General features: G+C 50.5%; 1 protein-coding gene across 5 annotated transcripts in view; it reads right to left on the bottom strand.

Moving 5' to 3' along the window:
- The window catches only part of LOC135240333 (double-stranded RNA-specific editase 1-like), a 147,721-nt gene that overhangs the window by 88,061 nt on the left and 34,367 nt on the right, over positions 1–25,293 (bottom strand). For 3 of the 5 annotated variants that reach the window (XM_064309672.1, XM_064309677.1, XM_064309674.1), the window contains exon 2: positions 12,304–12,417. The exons of the other annotated variants lie outside the window; for them this stretch is intronic. The gene's annotated coding sequence lies outside the window, so the exon portion shown is untranslated. The remainder of the gene's footprint in view (positions 1–12,303; positions 12,418–25,293) is intronic. 5 annotated transcript variants of the gene reach the window in all.

Below are 25,293 nucleotides of genomic sequence, written 5' to 3'. Positions count from 1 at the left end.
ACAGAACATGCAGCAGCAGGTACACCCCGCAAACAGAACATGCAGCAGCAGGTACACCCCGCAAACAGAACATCCACCAGCAGGTACACCCCGCAAACAGGCCGAGCTTCAGAGTATACGATCATAAACTGCAACTGTTCATATTTCCATAAATCAGGGGTTGCCAAAACTGTGGGTCGTGACTCTGCATGGAGTCACCTGATTTGAGGATGGGGGTCACCTGAAAATTTTTGGAGAACCATACAAATAAAAAAAATTTTTTTAATTATTTTGGCAATTTTTTGTCTCTTTATTGTGAATTATTACATGTTGAACATCACACCCAATGATAATAAAGCAATGAGGCAAGAGAGGCCGTGACAAAACACACACACACACACACACGAACACACACACACACACACACACACACACACACACACACACACACACACACACACACACACACACACACACACGAGCGCGCACAGACAGGTACACACGTACGCACAGACGCACGCACACACACACAGGCGCACACACACACACACAGGCGCACACACTTTTTCTCCCTCTCCTTTCACACACCGCTCCATTATCGGATGCTCATCTTCCCAGGCTGAATGTGCCCAGTTGCAGGAGGTCCCGCTGCACAGGCGCTGAAGAGCCTCGTTAAAGCGGACTGTGGAGCTGTTCCCACATGACCTCACACCGCACTTTAAACGGACAGGGTAACAGACAGCCCCCCACTGAGGAGGCCACGTTCGCCGGCCTGCTCTGTCCCCACAACGAGTCGCTTCCTCCCAATTATACCGCCAAGCGCGTAATCATTCTACCGCCAACATGCAATCTGATTGCCACGGAACATCAAATCCAAATTTCTCTCCTCTGTTTCTTCTCCTCAGCAAACTTGAACGTGAATTTTGACGGTAAACGAACACGGCGATGGGCTAATGTGTTTTGTGTCTGTACACCACAGACCCGTTTCAGGTTGAACGTGGGACAAATGCTTCCCCAAATTCATCTAAAATAAGCAGGACGGACACCAGGTTCAAAATCACGCACGCAGTAAGTTTCGAAATACAGCCTCCTCTTTTTTCTATGATTTCCCTCTGAAATTACCCAAGACATAGCACAGCCGTTAAATCGCAACGAATCCATAATACACCAAAGCCACAACGGCAAACAGTTTCCATTAACAGTGTTTGCGGCATACTTGCCACGACGTGGACTGCCATCGCTGCAAGTCAAAAGCCGGGGAGGTTTTTTGACTCGCACTGATGGCAGTCCATCTCACAGCAAGCACGCCACAAACACAGTGTTAATATTCACTCAGGGCTTCGCGTTCATCAAAATTCCCATCAGGCCGAGAGATAATAGACTGCAGCGAGGGGCGATACTGGCGCGGAGTCTCGCGGCGGAGTTCCGGCAGAAGCAGCGGCCGCGCGAAGCGGCTCTGTAGACACGGCCGCCGTCGCCACGGGAGACGCCGTCGCCGAGCGTCCGCGCGGTTAGCGACCTGCGGTTACTGCAGACGAGCCGCCACGCCTGCCCGTCAGCTCTGTCCAAACCCAACCTGCCCCCTCAGACCCGCGGGGGAGAGGGGCTCTCTGGAACAATACCCGGGCTGTTTCCTTCACATCCGGCCACAGCCCAGCCCAGAGTTCTCACAGCCATTGTGAGGCGACGGTGTCCATTGTGAGGTCACAGCCTTTGGGGAAAGGTGATTGGATGACTGACATTCTGTGTGTGAGTATGGTCTATGTTGCCACCCCAAACAGCAAATCATTCAGTTTCACGAAGCCTAATCATAATTTTAAAAATCACCCCAGTCAAAATGTACAGTAAGAATCTACGAACCAACTAGTAGGCTCAGTAGGTCGCAATTAGATGACAGAATGGGAACAGAATAATGTCTTTATAGGCATATATCGGAGTTATACAACTTGAACAATGCAAACAACTTGCAATGACTCTGTGAAGCTCAGCGTGTTTAAGGAGATGACTCTGTGAAGCTCAGCGTGTTTAAGGAGATGAGACTCTGTGAAGCTCAGCGTGTTTAAGGAGAGGACTCTGTGAAGCTCAGCGTGTTTAAGGAGATGAGACTCTGTGAAGCTCAGCGTGTTTAAGGAGATGAGACTCTGTGAAGCTCAGCGTGTTTACGGAGATGACTCTGTGAAGCTCAGCATGTTTAAGGAGATGAGACTCTGTGAAGCTCAGCGTGTTTACGGAGATGAGACTCTGTGAAGCTCAGCGTGTTTACGGAGATGACTCTGTGAAGCTCAGCATGTTTAAGGAGATGAGACTCTGTGAAGCTCAGCGTGTTTAAGGAGATGAGACTCTGTGAAGCTCAGCGTGTTTAAGGAGATGAGACTCTGTGAAGCTCAGCGTGTTTAAGGAGATGAGACTCTGTGAAGCTCAGCGTGTTTAAGGGGATGAGACTCTGTGAAGCTCAGCGTGTTTAAGGAGAGGACTCTGTGAAGCTCAGCATGTTTAAGGAGATGAGACTCTGTGATGCTCAGCATGTTTAAGGGGATGAGACTCTGTGAAGCTCAGCGTGTTTAAGGGGATGAGACTCTGTGAAGCTCAGCGTGTTTAAGGAGAGGACTCTGTGAAGCTCAGCATGTTTAAGGAGATGAGACTCTGTGATGCTCAGCATGTTTAAGGGGATGAGACTCTGTGAAGCTCAGCGTGTTTAAGGAGATGAGACTCTGTTGAGGAGCCGTGTGTAATGCTGCAGACCTCCTCTCTCTCGTCTGGGGGGGGGGGGGTGAGTCAGCTTCCTCCGGGCGACAGCTGCTCGGGCGCAGGAGGGGGGGCTGAAGCTGCCGGAGATGCCAGTTTCACTGTGCCCGCGCGCTGGCTGGCATCTCCTCAGAAATCAACCACCATGCCACCGCACCCCACACCACTCCAGCCAGGCTCGTCACAATGACACCGCCCCCCTCCCACCCAGACCAGCCGTCCCGGGACAGAGGAGCGATTCGGACAGGTACTGAGCAGAGACGTTCCGGCGCTTTCCGAAAGGGTTGCGCTCATAAACTCCTGGGGGCTCGCCGGACCCCGGCAGTGCAGATTGCGTCAGACAGGCTGACTGACAGACAGCAGTACTGAAGGGAACTGGAGGCCCAGCCCTGGCTGAGCTTCAGAGGCTCTGAGGCCCTGGTACATGACACTAAACGGTATCACCCACACCGTCAGACACATCTGCACGGACCGCTCCTCAGAAGCGCTCAGCAGACGTCCCCTCACCCACTGAAACTCACAGTGACGGAGCCGCTGGTCGGGCTACAGCGGAGAGAGAGACGGCTGCTCTAGCAGTCACAGACCTTGCCCTCATTTTCATAAGAACGCAGAGCTTTAACCATAGACTTCCTGTTGCTCAGAAGCGGAAAATGAAACACAGAGCGACACCCCAGCCCACGTGACGAAATCAGAAAGATTAGCATAATCGCTGGCCGGCTCGCCCCAACTTTCAAAACCAGAGGAAAGCCAGCCGTTTCTGCGGCAACACCTCGTAAGAATGTCCACCGTGGCCAATGAACACGCTGGCATACGGAGTTAAACGGAAAACTATTTTGATTCCCTTTTCCCGTTTACATTGCCATTTTTTTTCTTTAACATCTGTTTGCATGACATAACGGACCGGGGAGCACACGGGCAGGCCTGTTCACAAGCGCTAGAGGGCTCGACAGCCATCTTGGCTCTCGTGAGTCAAGACGTCGACCTCTCGCTGGAACCTCGCCGTGGCGACGGGATAAATAATGTTCGGCGTGCGGAAAGCAGGCCAGTCATCGGCGCATGACAAACGCGCAACACGGAAGTCGTCTGACACGCGCATTCCTCAGGCGAACAAATTCAGCGAAACAGTTTCGGTTCCGCAAATGTACGATCGTGGGATGTCTGCAGCAGAGGCCCCAGCTCAGGCTGCCAATAGGACTGAAGTGTGAGAGAACACCCATTTTCTCTGAGAATGGTAAATGGACTGCATTTATATAGCGCTTTTATCCAAAGCGCTTTACAATTGATGCCTCTCATTAGCCAGAGCAGTTAGGGGTTAGGTGTCTTGCTCAAGGACACTTCGACATGCCCAGGGCAGGGTTTGAATCGGCAACCCTCCTACTGCCAGACAATCGGTCTTACCTCCTGAGCTATATCGCCCCATATAGAAGGTGCGCAAATCCCCCCCCCCCCCCCCAAAAAAAACCTTAGATGTGAAAACCGAAGAGTGGAACTGGTAATCACCATTTTGCATCCGCGGCACTCGCCTCAATGCCTCTACTCTAGAGTTAAAATGCAGAGCGACGCAAACTCCTGTTATCTGAGCACCATCAGCCACGGAAGAGCAGAAATGCCCAAACAGGCCAAAACACCCTCCAGGGAGACCGCGGTTCGCGGGGTGGATTCCGCGGTCACGGTCCTGGCCGGATTTAGCCGGCGACGAGCGGGTTGGGCGAGGAGTTCGCCGACACGACACCAGAGAGCCTTCCTGTTAGTGTGGGAAGCGCCCCCTGAACGGACCCAGCCCCCGCCAGACCGCGATTAGTCAGAAGCGGTGACTGATCGCCGCTTTCCTGGGAAATGGGAAATCTGAAGCGTGATCTCACTATGCCATCACTCTCTCTCTCCCTGTCCCTGTCTACAATACACGCTCCTTTTATAGCGAGAAAAGAACGGGGACGAGTACGTGCTTCTAGGTTGGAGGGCCAGCGCGCTGAAGTATCAAACCCGCCGCGCTGAAGTATCAAACTCGGCGCATTGAAGTATCAAACCCGAGGTGCTGAAGGATCAAACCCGAGGTGCTGAAGGATCAAACCCGAGGTGCTGAAGTATCAAACCCGAGGTGCTGAAGTATCAAACCCGAGGTGCTGAAGGATCAAACCCGAGGTGCTGAAGTATCAAACCCGAGGTGCTGAAGTATCAAACCCGAGGTGCTGAAGGATCAAACCCGAGGTGCTGAAGGATCAAACCCGAGGTGCTGAAGGATCAAACCCGAGGTGCTGAAGTATCAAACCCGTTTAACATGTTCATGCTTAAGGGGCGTCCCAAAAACTCCATCCTGATTTTCACTGCTGATGCTTCTTTTAGCAGGCCGTGACAGTGCGATGAGGGAATGTGGATTGGATTTAGCAGGCCGTGACAGTGCAATGAGGGAATGTGCGGGTAAAACGATGACGGGCGTTCGCCGCTCACTCCGCTGGAGGAGGGGCAGGCTCCCCGCTCGGATCGCTGCGGGAGTCAGAATAACACTAAGGGAGTGCCATTTCATTTCCCCCACTGTCCGGTCTGTCGGATGGCAGTCAGGCCCACATGCAGAGAGCAGTGAGAGAGTTTTCCTCCAGACCCACCCCCAGGCACAGCAGGGTTTCACTACACAGAGAGTTCTGCCTCCACCAGCCTTTGTGTCCCCTCCAAAAAAGTCAGCATGAAGATAAACATTAGAAACACAAGCATTGCACACAATGGACGGCTATCGTTTATAACTGCAATGCAGAAATGGCCTGCGTCTTTGGAATGCAGGACATTTCTAAATCTTACACGAATACACTTGCGTTCTGTGAAAAATAACTATTTTTGCCACAGTATGTCAGCCCACAATATCAATTTTTGGCAGACAGGCTAATAATATTTTTTAAATCCTCAGAGAGATTTTTGTTTTAATTTACTCGTGTTGAGCAAGCTAGCTAGAGTGTGACATCGCGCTTTCAACTTTTGGTTCAGATCAGGCGCTGTCTTGTTTTTGATTACCCCAACGTTACCAACGGCAGTGTTAATGATCAATAAATAACACAAATGTCAGACAGCTAAAGATGACTGGCTCAAAGTAACATGGATCATTATTTTGTTGTGGTTCAAGTCTGGGTCATCGCATGTGGTAATCTTAAAAAAAGAAAAACCTTGGAACCTTGGATTTGAGTTTATAGATCCCAATGAATAAAGGAGTTAGGAGGTCCAGGGTGAGGAGGTGCTGGGAGACGGGGTTTTTGGTGAGGGGGTGCTGGTTGAGGAGGTGCAATGAGAGGAGGTTTTTGGTGAGGGGTGCAGGGAGAGGAGGTGCAGGAGAGAAGGTGTTTGGTGAGGGGTACAGGGAGAGGAGGTGCAGTGAGAGAAGGTTTTTGGTGAGGGGGTGCAGGGAGAGGAGGTGCGGTGTGAGGAGGTGCATGAGTGGCTACAGGGTGAGGAGACGCAGAGAGAGGAGGCGCAGGGTGAACTAGGCCATAGCTGCTCCTCCAGGACACAATGAGGGATGAATCTCTCAGCTGAGAAACGGTCCAGATGAAAAATTAAACATTACTGCACTATTTTACTTTTTTAAATTATGATTTCATCTTCCAAGAGACAGCACAGATCTATAATAAAAATCAGTACGGATCTACTGAGCAATAAAATTCTGACTACCACATAGAGAAAGATTTTTTTTCTGTGAACTTAGGACTGCTCAAATTAAAATGGTGCAGCTTCATAAGTCTGTCATTAAACCCCGTATAGGCTGTTCACGAGAGCAGCGTCAGCGCCCTATGACAGGTCACGGAGTACAGTCTACTACGAACCAGTCAGCCTCACCTCTAAAGCGCTGGTTAGTGAGGTACTCTGTGCTTTCTGAAGGCCATATGAGGTTAAGCTGCACTTGACATGAAGCAGGACTCAATCGCTCTAAGCACCTCAAAAGAGTCAGAGACAACGGACACATTAAAGTTAACTCCTGGAAACAGCCCACGTGACGAAATCAGAAAGATTAGCATAATCGCTGGCCGGCTCGCCCCAACTTTCAAAACCAGAGGAAAGCCAGCCGTTTCTGCGGCAACACCTCGTAAGAATGTCCACCGTGGCCAATGAACACGCTGGCATACGGAGTTAAACGGAAAACTATTTTGATTCCCTTTTCCCGTTTACATTGCCATTTGTTTTCTTTAACATCTGTTTGCATGACATGACGGACCGAGGAGCACACGAGCAGGCCTGTTCACAAGCGCTAAAGAGGGCTCGACAGCCATCTTGGCTCTCGTGAGTCAAGACGTCGACCTCTCGCTGGAACCTCGCCGTGGCGACGGGATAAATAATGTTCGGCGTGCGGAAAGCAGGCCAGTCATCGGCGCATGACAAACGCGCAACACGGAAGTCGTCTGACACGCGCATTCCTCAGGCGAACAAATTCAGCGAAACAGTTTCGGTTCCGCAAATGTACGATCGTGGGATGTCTGCAGCAGAGGCCCCAGCTCAGGCTGCCAATAGGACTGAAGTGTGAGAGAACACCCATTTTCTCTGAGAATGGTAAATGGACTGCATTTATATAGCGCTTTTATCCAAAGCGCTTTACAATTGATGCCTCTCATTAGCCAGAGCAGTTAGGGGTTAGGTGTCTTGCTCAAGGACACTTCGACATGCCCAGGGCAGGGTTTGAATCGGCAACCCTCCTACTGCCAGACAATCGGTCTTACCTCCTGAGCTATATCGCCCCATATAGAAGGTGCGCAAATCCCCCCCCCCCCCCCCCCCAAAAAAAAACCTGAAATGTGAAAACCGAAGAGTGGAACTGGTAATCACCATTTTGCATCCGCAGTATTCGCCTCACTGCCTCTACTCTAGAGTTAAAATGCAGAGCGACGCAAACTCCTGTTATCTGAGCACCATCAGCCACGGAAGAGCAGAAACGCCCAAACAGGCCAAAACACCCTCCAGGGAGGCCGCAGTTCGCGGGGTGGATTCCGCGGTCGCGGTCCTGGCCGGATTTAGCCGGCGACGAGCGGGTTGGGCGAGGAGTTCGCCGACACGACACCGGAGAGCCTTCCCGTTAGCGTGGGAAGCGCCCCCTGAACGGACCGCGCCCCCTGAACGGACCCAGCCCCCGCCAGACCGCGATTAGTCAGAAGCGGTGACTGATCGCCGCTTTCCTGGGAAATCGGAAATCTGAACCGTGATCTCACTATGCCATCACTCTCTCTCTCTCCCTGTCCCTGTCTACGATACATGTTCCTTTTATAGCGAGAAAAGAACGGGGACGTGTACGTGCTTCTAGGTTGGAGGGCCAGCGGGCTGAAGTATCAAACCCGCCGCGCTGAAGTATCAAACCCGCCACACTGAAGTATCAAACCCGAGGTGCTGAAGGATCAAACCCGAGGTGCTGAAGTATCAAACCCAAGGTGCTGAAGTATCAAACCCGAGGTGCTGAAGTATCAAACCCGAGGTGCTGAAGTATCAAACCCAAGGTGCTGAAGTATCAAACCCGAGGTGCTGAAGTATCAAACCCGAGGTGCTGAAGGATCAAACCCGAGGTGCTGAAGGATCAAACCCGAGGTGCTGAAGTATCAAACCCAAGGTGCTGAAGTATCAAACCCGTTTATGTTCATGCTTAAGGGGCGTCCCAAAAACTCCATCCTGATTTTCACTGCTGATGCTTCTTTTAGCAGGCCGTGACAGTGCGATGAGGGAATGTGGATTTGGATTTTAGCAGGCCGTGACAGTGCAATGAGGGAATGTGCGGGTAAAACGATGACGGGCGTTCGCCGCTCACTCCGCTGGAGGAGGGGCAGGCTCCCCGCTCGGATCGCTGCGGGAGTCAGAATAACACTAAGGGAGTGCCATTTCATTTCCCCCCACTGTCCGGTCTGTCGGATGGCAGTCAGGCCCACATGCAGAGAGCAGTGAGAGAGTTTTCCTCCAGACCCACCCCCAGGCACAGCAGGGGTTTCACTACACAGAGAGTTCTGCCTCCACCAGCCTTTGTGTCCCCTCCAAAAAAGTCAGCATGAAGATAAACATTAGAAACACAAGCATTGCACACAATGGACGGCTATCGTTTATAACTGCAATGCAGAAATGGCCTGCGTCTTTGGAATGCAGGACATTTCTAAATCTTACACGAATACACTTGCGTTCTGTGAAAAATAACTATTTTTGCCACAGTATGTCAGCCCACAATATCAATTTTTGGCAGACAGGCTAATAATATTTTTTAAATCCTCAGAGAGATTTTTGTTTTAATTTACTCGTGTTGAGCAAGCTAGCTAGAGTGTGACATCGCGCTTTCAACTTTTGGTTCAGATCAGGCGCTGTCTTGTTTTTGATTACCCCAACGTTACCAACGGCAGTGTTAATGATCAATAAATAACACAAATGTCAGACAGCTAAAGATGACTGGCTCAAAGTAACATGGATCATTATTTTGTTGTGGTTCAAGTCTGGGTCATCGCATGTGGTAATCTTAAAAAAAGAAAAACCTTGGAACCTTGGATTTGAGTTTATAGATCCCAATGAATAAAGGAGTTAGGAGGTCCAGGGTGAGGAGGTGCTGGGAGACGGGGTTTTTGGTGAGGGGGTGCTGGTTGAGGAGGTGCAATGAGAGGAGGTTTTTGGTGAGGGGGTGCAGGGAGAGGAGGTGCAGGGAGAGAAGGTGTTTGGTGAGGGGGTACAGGGAGAGGAGGTGCAGTGAGAGAAGGTTTTTGGTGAGGGGGTGCAGGGAGAGGAGGTGCGGTGTGAGGAGGTGCATGAGTGGCTACAGGGTGAGGAGACGCAGAGAGAGGAGGCGCAGGGTGAACTAGGCCATAGCTGCTCCTCCAGGACACAATGAGGGATGAATCTCTCAGCTGAGAAACGGTCCAGATGAAAAATTAAACATTACTGCACTATTTTACTTTTTTAAATTATGATTTCATCTTCCAAGAGACAGCACAGATCTATAATAAAAATCAGTACGGATCTACTGAGCAATAAAATTCTGACTACCACATAGAGAAAGATTTTTTTTCTGTGAACTTAGGACTGCTCAAATTAAAATGGTGCAGCTTCATAAGTCTGTCATTAAACCCCGTATAGGCTGTTCACGAGAGCAGCGTCAGCGCCCTATGACAGGTCACGGAGTACAGTCTACTACGAACCAGTCAGCCTCACCTCTAAAGCGCTGGTTAGTGAGGTACTCTGTGCTTTCTGAAGGCCATATGAGGTTAAGCTGCACTTGACATGAAGCAGGACTCAATCGCTCTAAGCACCTCAAAAGAGTCAGAGACAACGGACACATTAAAGTTAACTCCTGGAAACATATAATAAAACGCTAAGTATTTAAAAAGGGTAGCTGAGCCTTTAACCCTCGTTTTAATACCCTGGCCGGAGACTTGCTTCCACGGGCTTATGTAAACGTGTTAAAATAAATCACACCTACACGATGCGGAGGTCCGACTGCAGATCTTTACCTGCACGGTACACAGTGAAGCATACATAGCTATACAGACTGTGTAAGCACTCAGCCACACGCACAAGACTGACGCTAGCGACTCTCGCTAACGCAATCAACTAGCAGGCTAGCGATTAGCTGGAGATAACCATTCGATTCATATCCCACGGTTTAACACCGGTGTAATTACGCTACTCTGCTGACAAACAGCACAGCCAAAGAGGCTGTTGCTTAGGTTTGTGGCGAAGAACTATTGCGTGAATTCATCTACGAATGGCCATTTAACAGCAAGAAAATTTTTTTTACAATTAGGAGTTTCCACTGATAGCAAAATACAATTCAAAACCTACTGGACAGCTAAAGGAACAGCAGTAGACTAAAGATAAAAAAGATCAACAGCCAGTGAGGTCTTTAAAGCTACACATTGCTGGAAAATTTTGGCTCGTGGCTCTGTGCCCATATGTCACTGCTGACCAAGTGTTGTTTTGTCACTTGAAGCTCCCACAGAAGAAGCTGCAGGCAGTGTGTGACGCTGTGGCTCCCACAGAAGAAGCTGCAGGCAGTGTGTGACGTTAGTTCTGCTATCTGGAGCCGAGGCGGCCGGATTTCAGGGCGCGCAGGTGCGGGGTCAAAGGTCGCGGCCTCTGTCGGACCCCGGGAAGGCGAAGGAGCAGGGCGGGGCTAGCTGGGCGGGGCTAGCTGGACCAGGACGACCCGAGAGCTCCACGTTCAACCGGACGGACGAACAGAAGAACAAGAGAACTTTCCGCAGACGGAACCGAAAACCCGAGCGAGGATTCGGGACACCCCGCCTCCTCTGCTATCCACCTGACAGATTACTGACTCCTCCCCCTGCTCCTCCAAGGGGGGGGGGGGAGTTAAGGAGGAGGGGGGGGTCGTATGCTGCCAGCCTCCATTTTGTGGTAATCGGGCTGTTCTAAAAGCGCACCTTTGCACCTCTACTGGGGCCGAGGCTCCAGCGCAGCACCAGCTATCCATCACTGGGTGCACAGAATGCTGAAGAAATGTATAAATAACTACCCTCACATCTGAGATGTGTTCCTGAGCTGCCATCCATTAGAAACGCACCGCGTCTGGACTCAGGACTGAAAACCTGCGACCCTCCTGCTGGGTCAGTTTATCCTGAAACGGAGCTAAACGGAGCTCCCGCTAAACGCTGGAGCAGGAACGCGTCGCGGGGAACATCCCGGTGCGTTCACACCGAGCTCCGACAGGCCTGAGAGGCCGCTCAAGCACAACAACACCCAGACTGGAAAACAGCAGAGCGAGGTCTCTGTTAAACGGGCGGGGCGGGGGTAACGTGACGCAGGGCCGTCCGGACTGACCCAAGTCTCCTGTTACGGGAACCCAACTCGCCGGACTATGATATTCATACAGCAACGCCGAGTTTAAAAATTAACGGCTCCTACATCTTTAATGTGTCTGGGGCAGAGTCGGTTTACTCTGAGAAATGAATGTAAAATAACATCCGTCACCACGACTGTGAACCTGCCCCCATGGGAAAAGTCTTACACCACCAGCAGGGAAGCACAGTCCTGTGTGTGTGTGTGTGTGTGTGTGTGCATGTGTGTGCGTGTGTGTGTGTGTGTGTGTGCGTGTGTGTGTGCATGTGTGTGCATGTGTGTGTGTGCGTGTGTGTGTGTGAGAGAGAGAGAGAGAGAAAGAGAGTGTGTGAGTGAGTGCCTGTGAGAGAGAGTGTGTGTGAGAGAGAGAGAGAGAGAGAGAGAGAGAGAGAGTCTGTGTGTGTGAGTGAGTTTGAGTGTGTGTGTGTGTGTGTGTGTGTGAGGGAGAGTGAGTGTGTGTGTGTGTGTGTGTGAGAGAGAGAGAGAGAGAGAGAGAGTCTGTGTGTGTGAGTGAGTGTGAGAGTGTGAGAGAGGGAGAGTGAGTGTGTGCGCATGCGTGTGAGAGAGTGTGAGTGAGTGTGTGTGTGTGTGAGTTTGAGTGTGTGTGAGTGTGTGTGAGTGAGAGAGAGTGAGTGTGTGTGCGTGTGAGTGAGTGTGAGTGTGTGCGTGTATATATGACTGTATTATGGGTATGATGAAAGGCGTTCACAGAGATCAATCCGCCCTCTCGGTGCCCCTCCCTCCCCCTGGGTGACAGCCTGTGGGGCGCTGCGGCTGCAGCGTGGCGCTCACCGTGTCTGGGGCGGCGGTCCGGCGGCGGGGCGGGGCGGGGGGTGGGGGGCGGGTGCAGGACGGGGATCCTCCCTAAACGCTCAGCCTTCCTCCGGGAGGGCGTCCCAGGCCACCCTGTGGAGAGACGCGCCCGGTTTAGAGGAGAGCGCAGAACCACAGACCCCCGGAAGCACAGCCTGCTGAAAGAGCACAGGCAGAGCGAGAGCAGAGTGCACAGCCAAGAGCCGCGGGTAGGCAGAGGTGCGCGCTAAATAACTGCGGCTCAATGAGCGCGCACGGCGAGTGTGCACGGCGAGTGTGCACGGCGAGCGTGCACGGCGAGCGTGCACGGTGCACGCGCACGGCACGACCGACAGTCACAGCAGCCCCTGGATTGCCCCCGGCGTGGGAGCTCAGAGGGGCGCGTCTGCAGCGTGGGAGAGCAGCACAGGGCCTCTCTCTCACGGCCCGTGCGACGGCTCAAAGCAGACGCGCGTCAGACAGAGAGCAGCTCACGCAGGGAAAACACCGCCAGGTCCCCCGAAGCGTTCGGGAGCCGAGCCACACCCAAAACCAGCTGAACACCCGCCGAGAACCCCCCTGAGGACAGCCCTGTGCGGATTTCACCTCCCCGCGGGTCACGGCGGCGTCGCGACGAGCTCACCTCAGGCGAACCCCGCGCCCGTCGCTGCCCTCGCTCTGATTACAACGGGCGATCCGTGAGCGCGTGCGGAGGGGGGGGGGGGCGAGCGACTCAACCTGCGCGCTAAAGCTCCGTCCCAACACCGGCGGCTCCCAAACGTACCGCCGCGTTAAGTTCCCACGGACCGAATTCGCCAATCAGAGTGCAGCTCGCCAGCGGCGCGCCAGAGATAGCCTTTCCGGAAGGTTCCTCACCGGCCTAACCAGCTCTCCTGCTATTAATCATCAGCTTATATCTGCCCCCTGATTTCACTGAGGGGAAGGGGGGGGGGGGGGTATTCTCTGTCTCCGCGGGTAACGCGGGCAGAGCCGGGATCCGTTTGGGGCTCCCCCTCTCTGTATAACGAAGCGCTGCGGCCAATTAAATTCCAGCTCCGCGCCGCGCGGTGTGAAACGAAGCGAGCGTTCCGGGTTGAGTCGGACCCGGGAGCATCGTCAGGGCCGCCCGCCTGCACTCCTTCATCAGGATGAGGAGTCCTGCTCTCCTACGGAAAGCCTAATGGGCCAATCCCTACTGAGAAAGAGCAGCCCAACAGCCTCCCCCTCCTTCCTAAAATGAATACTGCACACGCTGTCAGAGTGTCCTGCTGTGCACTGCTCTAAAAAGAGCAACGGCACAATGCATTAGCAAACGCTTTCATAACACACACACAAACACAGACACACACACACGCATGCACACACTCACACACACACACACTGACACATACACACACACGCACACACACCCACACAGACAGGCACACACACACACACACAAACACGCACACACCCACACAGACAGGCACACACACACACACACACACACACTATCTTGCATTGTAAGGAAGAGCGTCTTCGAGCCTTCGGTAAGTTATTTTTGGTCCACACAAACCATGAAATCACACTTCACCTGGGAAGGGAGACCCCAAAAGACGGACTGAAAAAGAGGCTGAACAACCCTTCAGTGTTCCACACACCACTGAGCTTTGGGTTCTTCCTCTATTGTCAAAACAGCCCCAACTGGAAACGGAGCGTTGAGTGTCACCATGGAGGAAGGCAAAGATTTGCGTAATACAACAGGAGAGCAGGAGATTAGCGTCAGTATTCATTTCAAACACAGATCATACCATTAACAGCTATGCCATGGGGGTTACATGCCGAGTCTCCCTTAAATACACTTGGATGCTTTTCACAAATGCGAAAGACCCTAAAAACTGTCTAAAATATGTATCTTCCAAATGTGCCGTACAGCACAGTTCACAAACAATGTTTTGCAAACCTAAGCTGCAAGCTGAAAAAAATGATTTGAATCACTAAAAAATGAATTAATTACAGAGGGCCAGGGAGAGTACGGAAAAGCCCGAAGGCAGTCGCCTGAGGAGCTGACCTGGAGAAACACGATGGGAGAACCAGGCTGTGGATAACTGATGTGATAAACGAACTAACCCCCGGGATATTGTGCTAGTGAACGGAATAATGAACCCGCTCCTCATCACCGGGTTCTGTCTGTGGGTCCAACGGAATGTGTCTGTTCTGCAGGAGACACTGAACGCTCCCATCCAGCCCAATGCGTCTGTTCTGCAGGACACACACTGAACGCTCCCATCCAGCCCAATGCGTCTGTTCTGCAGGAGACACTGAACGCTCCCATCCAGCCCAATGCGTCTGTTCTGCAGGAGACACTGAACGCTCCCATCCAGCCCAATGCGTCTGTTCTGCAGGACACACACTGAACGCTCCCATCCAGCCCAATGCGTCTGTTCTGCAGGACACACACTGAACGCTCCCATCCAGCCCAATGCGTCTGTTCTGCAGGACACACACTGAACGCTCCCATCCAGCCCAATGCGTCTGTTCTGCAGGACACACACTGAGCGCTCTCATCCAGCCCAATGCGTCTGTTCTGCAGGACACACACTGAACGCTCCCATCCAGCCCAATGCGTCTGTTCTGCAGGAGACACTGAACGCTCCCATCCAGCCCAATGCGTCTGTTCTGCAGGACACACACTGAACGCTCCCATCCAGCCCAATGCGTCTGTTCTGCAGGAGACACTGAACGCTCCCATCCAGCCCAATGCGTCTGTTCTGCAGGACACACACTGAACGCTCCCATCCAGCCCAATGCGTCTGTTCTGCAGGAGACACTGAACGCTCCCATCCAGCCCAATGCGTCTGTTCTGCAGGACACACACTGAACGCTCCCATCCAGCCCAATGCGTCTGTTCTGCAGGACACACACTGAGCGCTCTCATCCAGCCCAATGCGTCTGTTCTGCAGGACACACACTGAACGCTCCCATCCAGCCCAATGCGTCTGTTCTGCAGGAGACACTGAACGCTCCCATCCAGCCCAATGCGTCTGTTCTGCAGGACACACACTGAGCGCTCTCATCCAGCCCAATGCGTCTGTTCTGCAGGACACACACTGAACGCTCCCATCCAGCCCAATGCGTCTGTTCTGCAGGAGACACTGAACGCTCCCATCCAGCCCAATGCGTCTGTTCTGCAGGACACACACTGAACGCTCTCATCCAGCCTAATGCGTCTGTTCCGCAGGACTGACAGCACGCAGCAGGACAAGGACACTCAAGCTGGGTTTTCACTGATCTTCGTGCAATCAGAGAGGACGGCGATGGAATCGCACCACGAGAACGTCCGAGGGTGCCGATGGGGGCGAGCGGACCCCCACGTCCCGCCAGCGGGCAGAGCATCACTCCCGGGCCGCGAGAGGCGAAGCGTGACGGGGGAGGAGCACAAACGGGAGGCAGGAGCACCCCCTGCCCCACCGGAGGGGGAGGAGAAAACGACAGAGTGGGGTACGCGGTAATCCCAAAACGCTGCCGGGGCCCCAATTACTGACACCAGAGACGAAAATGCAGCGTCTTTAAACCGAGCTGTTCATACAGAGGACTGAGAGAGCACACTCCAGGAAAACTCCTCACTTCTGTAATAGTAGCTACGCTCTCAGTGAAAATTAAACAGAAAGATTTCGAGAAGCAGCAATAAAACAGTGACCGCGATGCTGTGCTGCGAGTTTGGGGCCTTTTGTGGGAAAGGCATCAGATAGACTGACTGGTCAAAAGCAAAATGTTACCTAGCAACTACCACCCTGGACTTTACCCAGCACCCTTACCCAGCACTCAGGACTTTGTACAGCACCCTTACCCAGCACTCAGGACTTCTCCAGTACCCTAACCCAGCAATCAGGACTTTATACAGCACCCTCACCCAGCACTCAGGACTTTATACAGCACCCTTACCCAGCACTCAGGACTTTGTACAGCACCCTTACCCAGCACTCAGGACTTTTCCAGTACCCTAACCCAGCACTCAGGACTTTATACAGCACTCTAACCCAGCACTCAGGACCCTTACCCAGCATCCTAACCCAGCAATCAGGACTTTATACAGTACTCTAACCCAGCACTCAGGACCCTTACCCAGCATCCTAACCCAGCAATCAGGACTTTATACAGCACCCTAACCCAGCAATCAGGACTTTATACAGCACCCTAACCCAGCACTCAGGACTTTATACAGTACCCTTACCCAGCACTCAGGACCCATACCCAGCATCCTTACCCAGCACTCAGGACTTTACCCAGCACTCAGGACTTTATACAGCACCCTTACCCAGCACTCAGGACTTTATACAGCACCCTTACCCAGCACTCAGGACTTTATACAGCACCCTAACCCAGCAATCAGGACTTTATACAGTACCCTAACCCAGCACTCAGGACTTTATACAGCACCCTAACCCAGCACTCAGGACTTTATACAGCACCCTTACCCAGCACTCAGGACTTTATACAGCACCCTAACCCAGCACTCAGGACTTTATACAGCACCCTAACCCAGCACTCAGGACTTTATACAGCACCCTTACCCAGCACTCAGGACTTTATACAGCACCCTTACCCAGCATTCAGGACTTTATACAGCACCCTTACCCAGCATTCAGGACTTTATACAGTACCCTAACCCAGCACTCAGGACTTTATACAGCACCCTAACCCAGCACTCAGGACTTTATACAGCACCCTAACCCAGCACTCAGGACCCTACCCAGTACCCTAACCCAGCAATCAGGACTTTATACAGCACCCTTACCCAGCACTCAGGACTTTATACAGCACCCTTACCCAGCACTCAGGACCCCTACCCAGTACCCTAACCCAGCAATCAGGACTTTATACAGCACCCTTACCCAGCACTCAGGACTTTATACAGCACCCTAACGCAGCACTCAGGACCCCTACCCAGTACCCTAACCCAGCACTCAGGACTTTATACAGCACCCTAACCCAGCACTCAGGACTTTACCCAGCACCCTAACCCAGCACTCAGGACTTTATACAGCATCCTTACCCAGCACTCAGGACTTTATACAGCATCCTTACCCAGCACTCCTGACGCTGTGTGCATCCAGCAGGAAAGCAGGCTACTCTTCTGAGAATGCGGCATAAATCATACTGACAAGCAGAACTGGAGCCAGAAATAAACTTACGGAATATATCGCAAATGTCAAGATTTAAAAAAAAAAAATTAACCACCACAAAAACTGAGCAAGGTGTACAGGATCTACACATCAAGTGGGCAGAAAAGGCTGCAGTCAACGAAAGCAAGGTGGGCATATAAATTTTATAAAAATTATACAGACTTGGACAACTGCATATGTCCAGCTGACTAAATTAAATTAGCGAGCTAGCTAGTTGCACTTGGCTACATTTACAGCAAGCTAATCTGTCCCTGGGACTCAAAATGTCTCCAATTCAGGGATGAACTAATCGAGAATCTATTATTCATCCAGAAATGCTCGCCCGGCTGGGCAGTTTTTCCTCTGAGTGCTGCAGACAAAAAGATATGCTCCCAAAAATCAATTTTAATAAAAATTGTGTCTGCAATACAGAAACGTGACTTCTATTCTGAATGTACCAAGTTCAGGTGAACCACAGACAAAGTGTTCAAAACAACACGATAATTTCTTATTTTCTTTTTTGGCCAAAAAGTAGCATGGTGTAGCATGGTTTGACAATCACCCAGGGAGAAAAAATCCCAGCCGTACCAGCAAAAAAAAAAAAAAAGGTGGAACAACTTGAAAAACATTTAAGCAGACATGCTTTATTTTTACTAATTCCAGTACAAGGTTAACCGCAGAGAAGCCGCTGAACACAATCGACGCGGCGCCCGAAGAAACGTGCTGAACGCGAGGGGGCTAGCGATTAGCCGCGAGTCAGCACGTAGCGCGCTGCCGCAGGGACAGCCGCTTCATAATCCGTTATGAATGGGTCTGCAGACCGCAGAGCATGTTATTAATATCAGCCGCAGATTGAGGGCAGACATATTCGGCAAAGGGAGAGTGAGTTTTGGAAGAGAACCCGGCTGGTGTGGTTTACCGGTCTGGTGACTGCTGTTGTCTCAACGTAGCCTCAAGCTGCCACAATTCTACATTGTCTGCGTTCAGAAGTTTCAAGAAGCGCCTATCAAATTTCGCTCGCTAAAAGTGATGCATGGACCGTCAACTGTGGATGTACTTTCCAACTGCAGCTGAAGGATAATTTGTCTCCTTGCTGGCTTCTGCCGTCTACCCTCGATAGCTAAATATTAGGTTACCAAGGTTGCCGGTGAGCTCCGAAGTTATCTTCTGCACGTCTGCGTTGGCGAGACTTAGCGAAGGCGTACATTCATTTTATAAAAGCGCAATCCACCACTGCCAGTCAGACAGAAAAATGACCTCAAACGCTTCAATAGCCAACACAAAAATATTTATAGCAGCACATCTTCCCAGACACCCCCCCCCCCCCTCCCCACCCCAGCTGGAGTACCAGAGCCTTAGAACCAGCCACTCTGCAGCTGCCGCGCAAGGGAGAAACAGCAACCTGATTTCATGCTACTGTACTCCACCGACCCTTCCACTGTTTTTTTTACTTTATTTTGAGAGTTGTGGTTGTCTAGAAATCTTATTCGCCACACAATACATCCAAAACAGGCCCCTGTCCATCAAGTGAGTGTGGCTTACCGCAAAGATTTTTCCAGAACAGAAGACATTTTATTTTGCAGATTGGGATGTTGGTCAATTTAATCATTTTTTTAAAGCCGGTGGACAGACCATTTTACCTTCAAATGAGGGTGAGGTAGCACTTTATAGAACACTAACGTTGTCACCAAGGTAACGGTGGAGAGGCAAGACCGTCCTGCAGGAGCCTCACAGGAACGGGCGTGGGGGCACACTGCCCTGCAAACTGCCTCTCCCACAGGAGCGAGGGAGCGAGAGAGAGAGAGAAAGGGCCGGTGGAGAGAGAGAGAGAGTCCTTGCGCTGGTATCCAATCGAGGGAGTGAGAGGGGGGAGAGAGAGAGAGAGGGGGAAAGAGAGAGAGTCCTTCCTCTGGTATCTAACTGAGGGGGGGAGTGGTAGAGAGACCCAGGGAGGGAGAGAGAGAGGGAGAGAGTGTCCCTGCTAAGGTAGCCAATTGAAAGAGAGAAAGCTGGATGAACGCACGGAGGTCACAGCTTTCATGTTGGCGAGTGCTGCCGGTCACAGTGACCTTGCCGTACCTCGCCTTTCCACCAAACCGCACCATAATTAGCCGTGGCAGTAATGCAGGTTGAACTGACAGTGTATTGCAATTACCATAAACACTGATGCCTACCGCACTCCCCAGCCAAGTCCTCACTGCGCGATACATACGTGTGGGGCTCCACACTGTTCCCGCGCCAGAACGAGCCGCTCTGCCCCCCCCCCCCCCCCCTCCCCCGCTCCGCAGCAACGCGACGCATTTTTACGCGCAGATAAATCTCCGCGGGTGGGCGACAGCAGCTTATGCACATTTCATTAAGCTCGGGAAATTTGTGGCCGCCCGTCGGCGCTTGCGGCCATTTTGTGCCTGAGACGTTACGCACCTGAGCTCCTTCCTGATCGCCGCTGTTCACGGCAGGTCAGGCCGCGGCGGGGAGGCGGGCGCTGCGACGGAACGGCTTCTCGGGGCGAGCGCTCCGATCCCGTGTCCTCTACGCTAACGGCGGAAATGAAATAACTCGCGGCCTCGGCCGACAGGTCGGGTACGATATGGGTCACGCCCGCGCCGTCAGACGGGTTTCACTTCCAGAGCAGGGACGGGCAGCATTTAAAAATGCATGCATTAGCTATCTCATAAGCTGCTGAAAAATTGTCATGCAATTTGTATCACAATACTTCAGAAAGACGCATTTTTGATTTAGAAATATTCAAAATAAGTCCTTCTCCCGCATTTGCGTATATATACCAGATCTGACCAATCCTCACCCATTTAGGAGGCGGACGACTCGTAAAATGGCTTGACTGAAGCAGGACACCATTACCATTTACAACACTAACGGTTTTCACTCATGAAACTCACTTTTGCATCAAGTGAAAATGACCATCTTTTCATCAGTAGAGGGGTCAAAGATATCTAGGGGTCCTAACCAAATTTAGTCATTTTTTAAAACATATTTTCATTTTACCTTCCCCCTCCATATAGCCTATACTAACCTATCCAAAACCTCTCCAAAAATAAATACATTTATTTTTGTCCAATGCAAAGCGTATAAATTTGCCCTGTAGGATGGTTTTAGATGAAACATTGATACTGCATCAAAAGATAATGCAAAAACATTGTGACACGTACCTAAACACGTACACTCTAGTATGTTTTTCTGTACTCTACAGTATGCATTTTTTGCTGAATGAGAATGGGACATTTTACAAATGTTATCATTTCTGATCATTCCAAGGTAAATTTTATGTTTGTCTAGTACATATCTGCGCACAGTAAATTTGAGTATGCCCTACAGTAAGTGATAAATATAGCTCATAGAGATAGGCTACTAATATCCCTCATTATGTACAATAAGTTCATGAGAAAATAATATTCCACCATCAGAAAAATGTTTCCAATGTTCTGGCTTCACAGTAAACCACTGCATCAAACATAACATGACTGAGCCAGCTATGAACGCTTACACTACAGTATGTGAAATGCCCGCATTAGAGAATAGCGCAAATCTCTTGAAAGACGCTTCACATTTCATTGTGAGTGGTATAAATTCTAACAACGCAGGCCACTACTACATTACTCTTCCAAGACATAGAGCTTTCTTTCACTGGCTCTCAAGCTTAAAGAGAAACCTGCAATGACATAAAGGGGAAGTAGAGATGTACTGCAGCCCATCATTATTCAACAAAGCCTCTTCCATTTGTCCAAGATGTGCACATTTGTGCACAGAAAACTAACTAACTGAAGGCAATCCATAAAAGATGATGTGGAAAATAATTATGCGGTCCTTTACGATGACCTTTACATCAAATGACAATCCTTCTCAAGAAATGTATTTCTGTATCTTCAAAATAGCACATTATTTATTTTATTTTGATACATTTTTAGAACCAGCATTTTGTGGTGTCTTTTGATGCATTCACCTCAGACTGATCTTGCATGAAATTTTAACATTTTTGCCAGGCTGTCTAATTGGCAGGTCGAGTCAGAGAACCTCGAGGCGCGGTCTGATGCACAGGCAGATCTGGAGACAGGGATTAATTCACGGATTTGCCACCTTCTCCGTCTTCCAGAGACACCATCTGCCTCGACACCTGCGCAAGGGGAACGGGGGGGGGGGACAGCGGCCCGCCCGTCCCAGGACGACGCCTCTCTTCCTGGAGACAGGGGGCGCCTGTTCACCATTCTTACACTAAAGGCTTGCGCTCCAACTCCGCTCACCTCCTCAGTTTTAATCCAGAAAGATTATCAACTGACATTTTGTCCAAAAGAGTCCTTTCTCGCCCGTTTCCGAGGATTACTACTTCAGGGTGGAGCGTGAAACCGGACTCGCCACAGGACAGGGAGAGAGAGTCTAACAAAGATGGCCGATTTCCCGCTCCTACAGGGAAAGGAGTCCTGAAGCAGGCAAAGAGGATCAGCACGCCCCACTCTGAGAGCAGCGATGAGCACGGATCACATGATCAGACGTCATTAAGGCCAGATGAACTCCAACACTGGAAAATTGAGAAGCTTCCTCTTAACACATCCCCCCCCATCCTTGAAGTAACCGAGATATGTGTAAGGATGGAATGCGTTTGAAATAATGGGTGTGCTAATTGTCTGGTCGGGGATTAAGAGTTCTATAGCCGGCAGCACGTGGAAAACCAATGCCTGTTTCAGTCTGAGTTCTGGCTCTCGTTATGAGGCGATCGGGTTATTTGTTTACGGTGAAGGTATGAAGCAGAGCCGAACAGCCAATCCCTCAAAAATGTGGTGGTAGAGGTTCAGGCTGAAGATACCATCTACACTTCCAAGTACGTACAACGGCCAAGATAAATATTTAAAAAATAATATTAAAGCTAGAGTAAATAATACTTGTATGGTAGGAAATTTCCGTTACTGATGCTCAGTCTGGCAGCGCACTGGCATTTAGGAGAGAGCTTCTCCGAACTCAGAGGTGAAATCATCAACGCCACCAGCTGCAGCGGCAATCAGCAACTGCGGTAACCAAAAGCTAGGGACAAGTCTGACTGAACACAGGTCTGAGTCTGCTATACTTATATGGTTGCCAGATCTTTCCGGTCCGGTCGTCCAGTGCGCTGATTTTAAGTGAAAGGGCATCACCCACCTGCCCCGGAATGACTCAGTCAGAAGCAGCCTGGCTGGCAGTTAGAGGCCATCAGAGATGGAGTCATTTTGGGGGATTTAGCAGTGCGGGAAGGAGGCTCTGCAGAAGGGTCCAGGGCCCCTCGATTCTATTCCTTTCCAACTCCTCTCTTATCTAAGGGGTGTGATTACCATTTTAAACTACATTTCCCAAGAGCACTTACCCACAGAAACTACAAGCCACTGCCTGAAGGCAGTTCACCGTTGTTAATCGACTGTATAAATATAGGATTTCCAATACATTATGGGCATTTAGCACACAGTCTTATCCAGAGTGACTTGCACAGCTTTTTTCCCCCTTATTTATTTTTACATAGTATCATAGCATCCATTTAAACAGCTCGATTCACGCTGAAACAATGCAGGTTAAGTACTATGTTCAAGGGCACAATGGCAGGAACTGAACCAGCAGCCCTTTGGTAAAAAGGCCAGTTCCTAAACCATGATATGACAATATTCACTAACAGCCAGACAAAACAAAAATATAACAAGCATCCGTACACGTCTGCAGAGGCCTCCAGTGCCACGTCCTGGTACACACGTTACATGCATTATTACACGTGCTACAACATGCGCTACACACACTACATCTCATACTACTACATGCCCTATACGCACCTGTGTGCAAAACTAACATTGCTCAAGGTTATTCAACCATAAATCATTTTACATGTCATGACAATCATATACAACTCCACACACAGATAATCATTACTATTTTCTGTCATAAAAATAACTGAGTGTCTTTTGCAAGTCGAGACAAAGCTGACTGTCGTTCTGAAGACAGCAGAAGGTTCCAGAAGGAAAGACACGTGTGAAACGTGACGGAGGGCCACAAAGTCAGCACACTCGGGCGTTCACGGCGTCCATTACAGTTAGCATTATCTTGCTAGAACACCAGCCTCAGTACGGGCCAAATACAGGGTGTATGAGATCATGGCATGGCTCTTGAGATGGGATAAGCTCTCAGCCAATCAAATCGCATGATTCGCGGCCACAGCCCCGGACCTCGGCCCGGAAACCGGGACAGCACTGCGACGTGGACCAATGAGCAATTACCAAGTACGGCTCGCGCCACGAAGCGAGCACCCTCCAGACCCGCATGGTTCAGCGAGGGGGGGGCTGGGGGGGGGGGAGTCCGCCAAGGCGGGAAACCAGGAGGGAAAGGGCGTCAAAGTTACGGAACCGACCTACAAAAGAGCAGCCACTCGGCCCCGCCCACCTGAACAGAGACGCACCGGGGGGGGGGGGGGATCAGGTACCACACCCCTCCACAAATCTCACGTTCAGTTCTGTCAGCATAATAAGGGGGTTTGGTGGAAGTTTGCCAAATGTACGCTTTGTACTGAATATCAGGAAGTCGCCATTTAGTTTTGAATGCGTGGAGCAGTGTGCCAGGTCATGTGGTTCGAGGCAGGTGGGCTTAATGTTCTTCTGTTGCTGGTCGGGGGGGTGGCAGAAATGCCTGTTCACTCCTACAGCAGCACTGCAAATGGGTTTTCTGCAGCAGTACAAGCAAAGGACACCATGTGACCTTGGCTTCATGCAAGTACACCTCCCATAAATAGCTCAGTGTGTGTGTGTGTGTGCGCATGTGTGTGTGTGCACATGTGGGTGTGTGTCTGTGTGAGTGTGCGCATGTGTGTGTGAAGGTGTGCGTCACACTCAGTTCACTAGTTTAACCATCTTAAAAACCAACCACTTTTTCAGTATTAACCTAAACACTCCAACAAACTACTTTGACCTTATTTCTTCATTTTCTTCTTAACTCAATAAAAAAAATCTCTGTCTCCTACTTGACTTCAAATGTGTTTTTTGAAACATCAATACATTACACTGACCACAATGAACATCAAATTAAATATTGATTCCCCTCCATATCCCAGCTCTCCAGCTGAAAATCAAACACATCAGTCCTGACAGTGAGGCATTGGATGGAATAAGCACTGCTACTGGGTAGCAGTCAGTAAAAAGCCAGTCCACACAAGTCAATGAAACGACACTGAAAACCGTAATAATGAAAACAATCTTTTTATTCTGCATGAAAAAAAAATAACTGAAGAGGTCAGGATATTTGTTTTATGTGTGAACTCTTTCAGCAAAATTAAGAGTTCAATGGTCCCCCTACACCCCTTTCCCCCCCTCTCAATTATTATTCCAAAGAAGAAACTATCAACACAAAGTTGTCTGATCTCAACCCATCTAACAATTCCTGTATTATCGACCTTCATTTTTAGCCACAAAGCAAGCAGATTTGAAATCAAATGCCAGGCTTTTACCAGTTTACACAGTCCATTATCATTCTGAATCCAGTGCAAAGGCACTCTTTTGTGTTTGTACAGACCCATCTAGTCCCAAAGCCCACAGTACCAACAGCAATGGAGGCTGTAGGCCCAACCCGCGTAAACCAGGGCATAAAGTTACACCATCTTCCATCTCCCCCCCCCCCGCCCCCGCCCCGCCCCCCCACTGGGAAAACGAGAAAAGAAAACGTCTCAAACTGCTCCCGAAGCTTCAGGCACTTCCCTTTCCTTTTCATTCAATCCCCCTCTTCCTCATTCATCTCTTTCCGTGAGTGAAATCGATCATTCGTTCAGTCAGCCATTTATGGTCTCAGAGAGAGAGAGAGAGAGAGAGAGGAGAGAGAGAGTGGGATTATA

Source organism: Anguilla rostrata, chromosome 15, assembly GCF_018555375.3.
Source record: "Anguilla rostrata isolate EN2019 chromosome 15, ASM1855537v3, whole genome shotgun sequence".
Taxonomy (NCBI): domain Eukaryota; kingdom Metazoa; phylum Chordata; class Actinopteri; order Anguilliformes; family Anguillidae; genus Anguilla; species Anguilla rostrata.
Note: the sequence above shows the minus strand (reverse complement) of the source record. Positions and strands in the feature narration are given on the sequence as shown.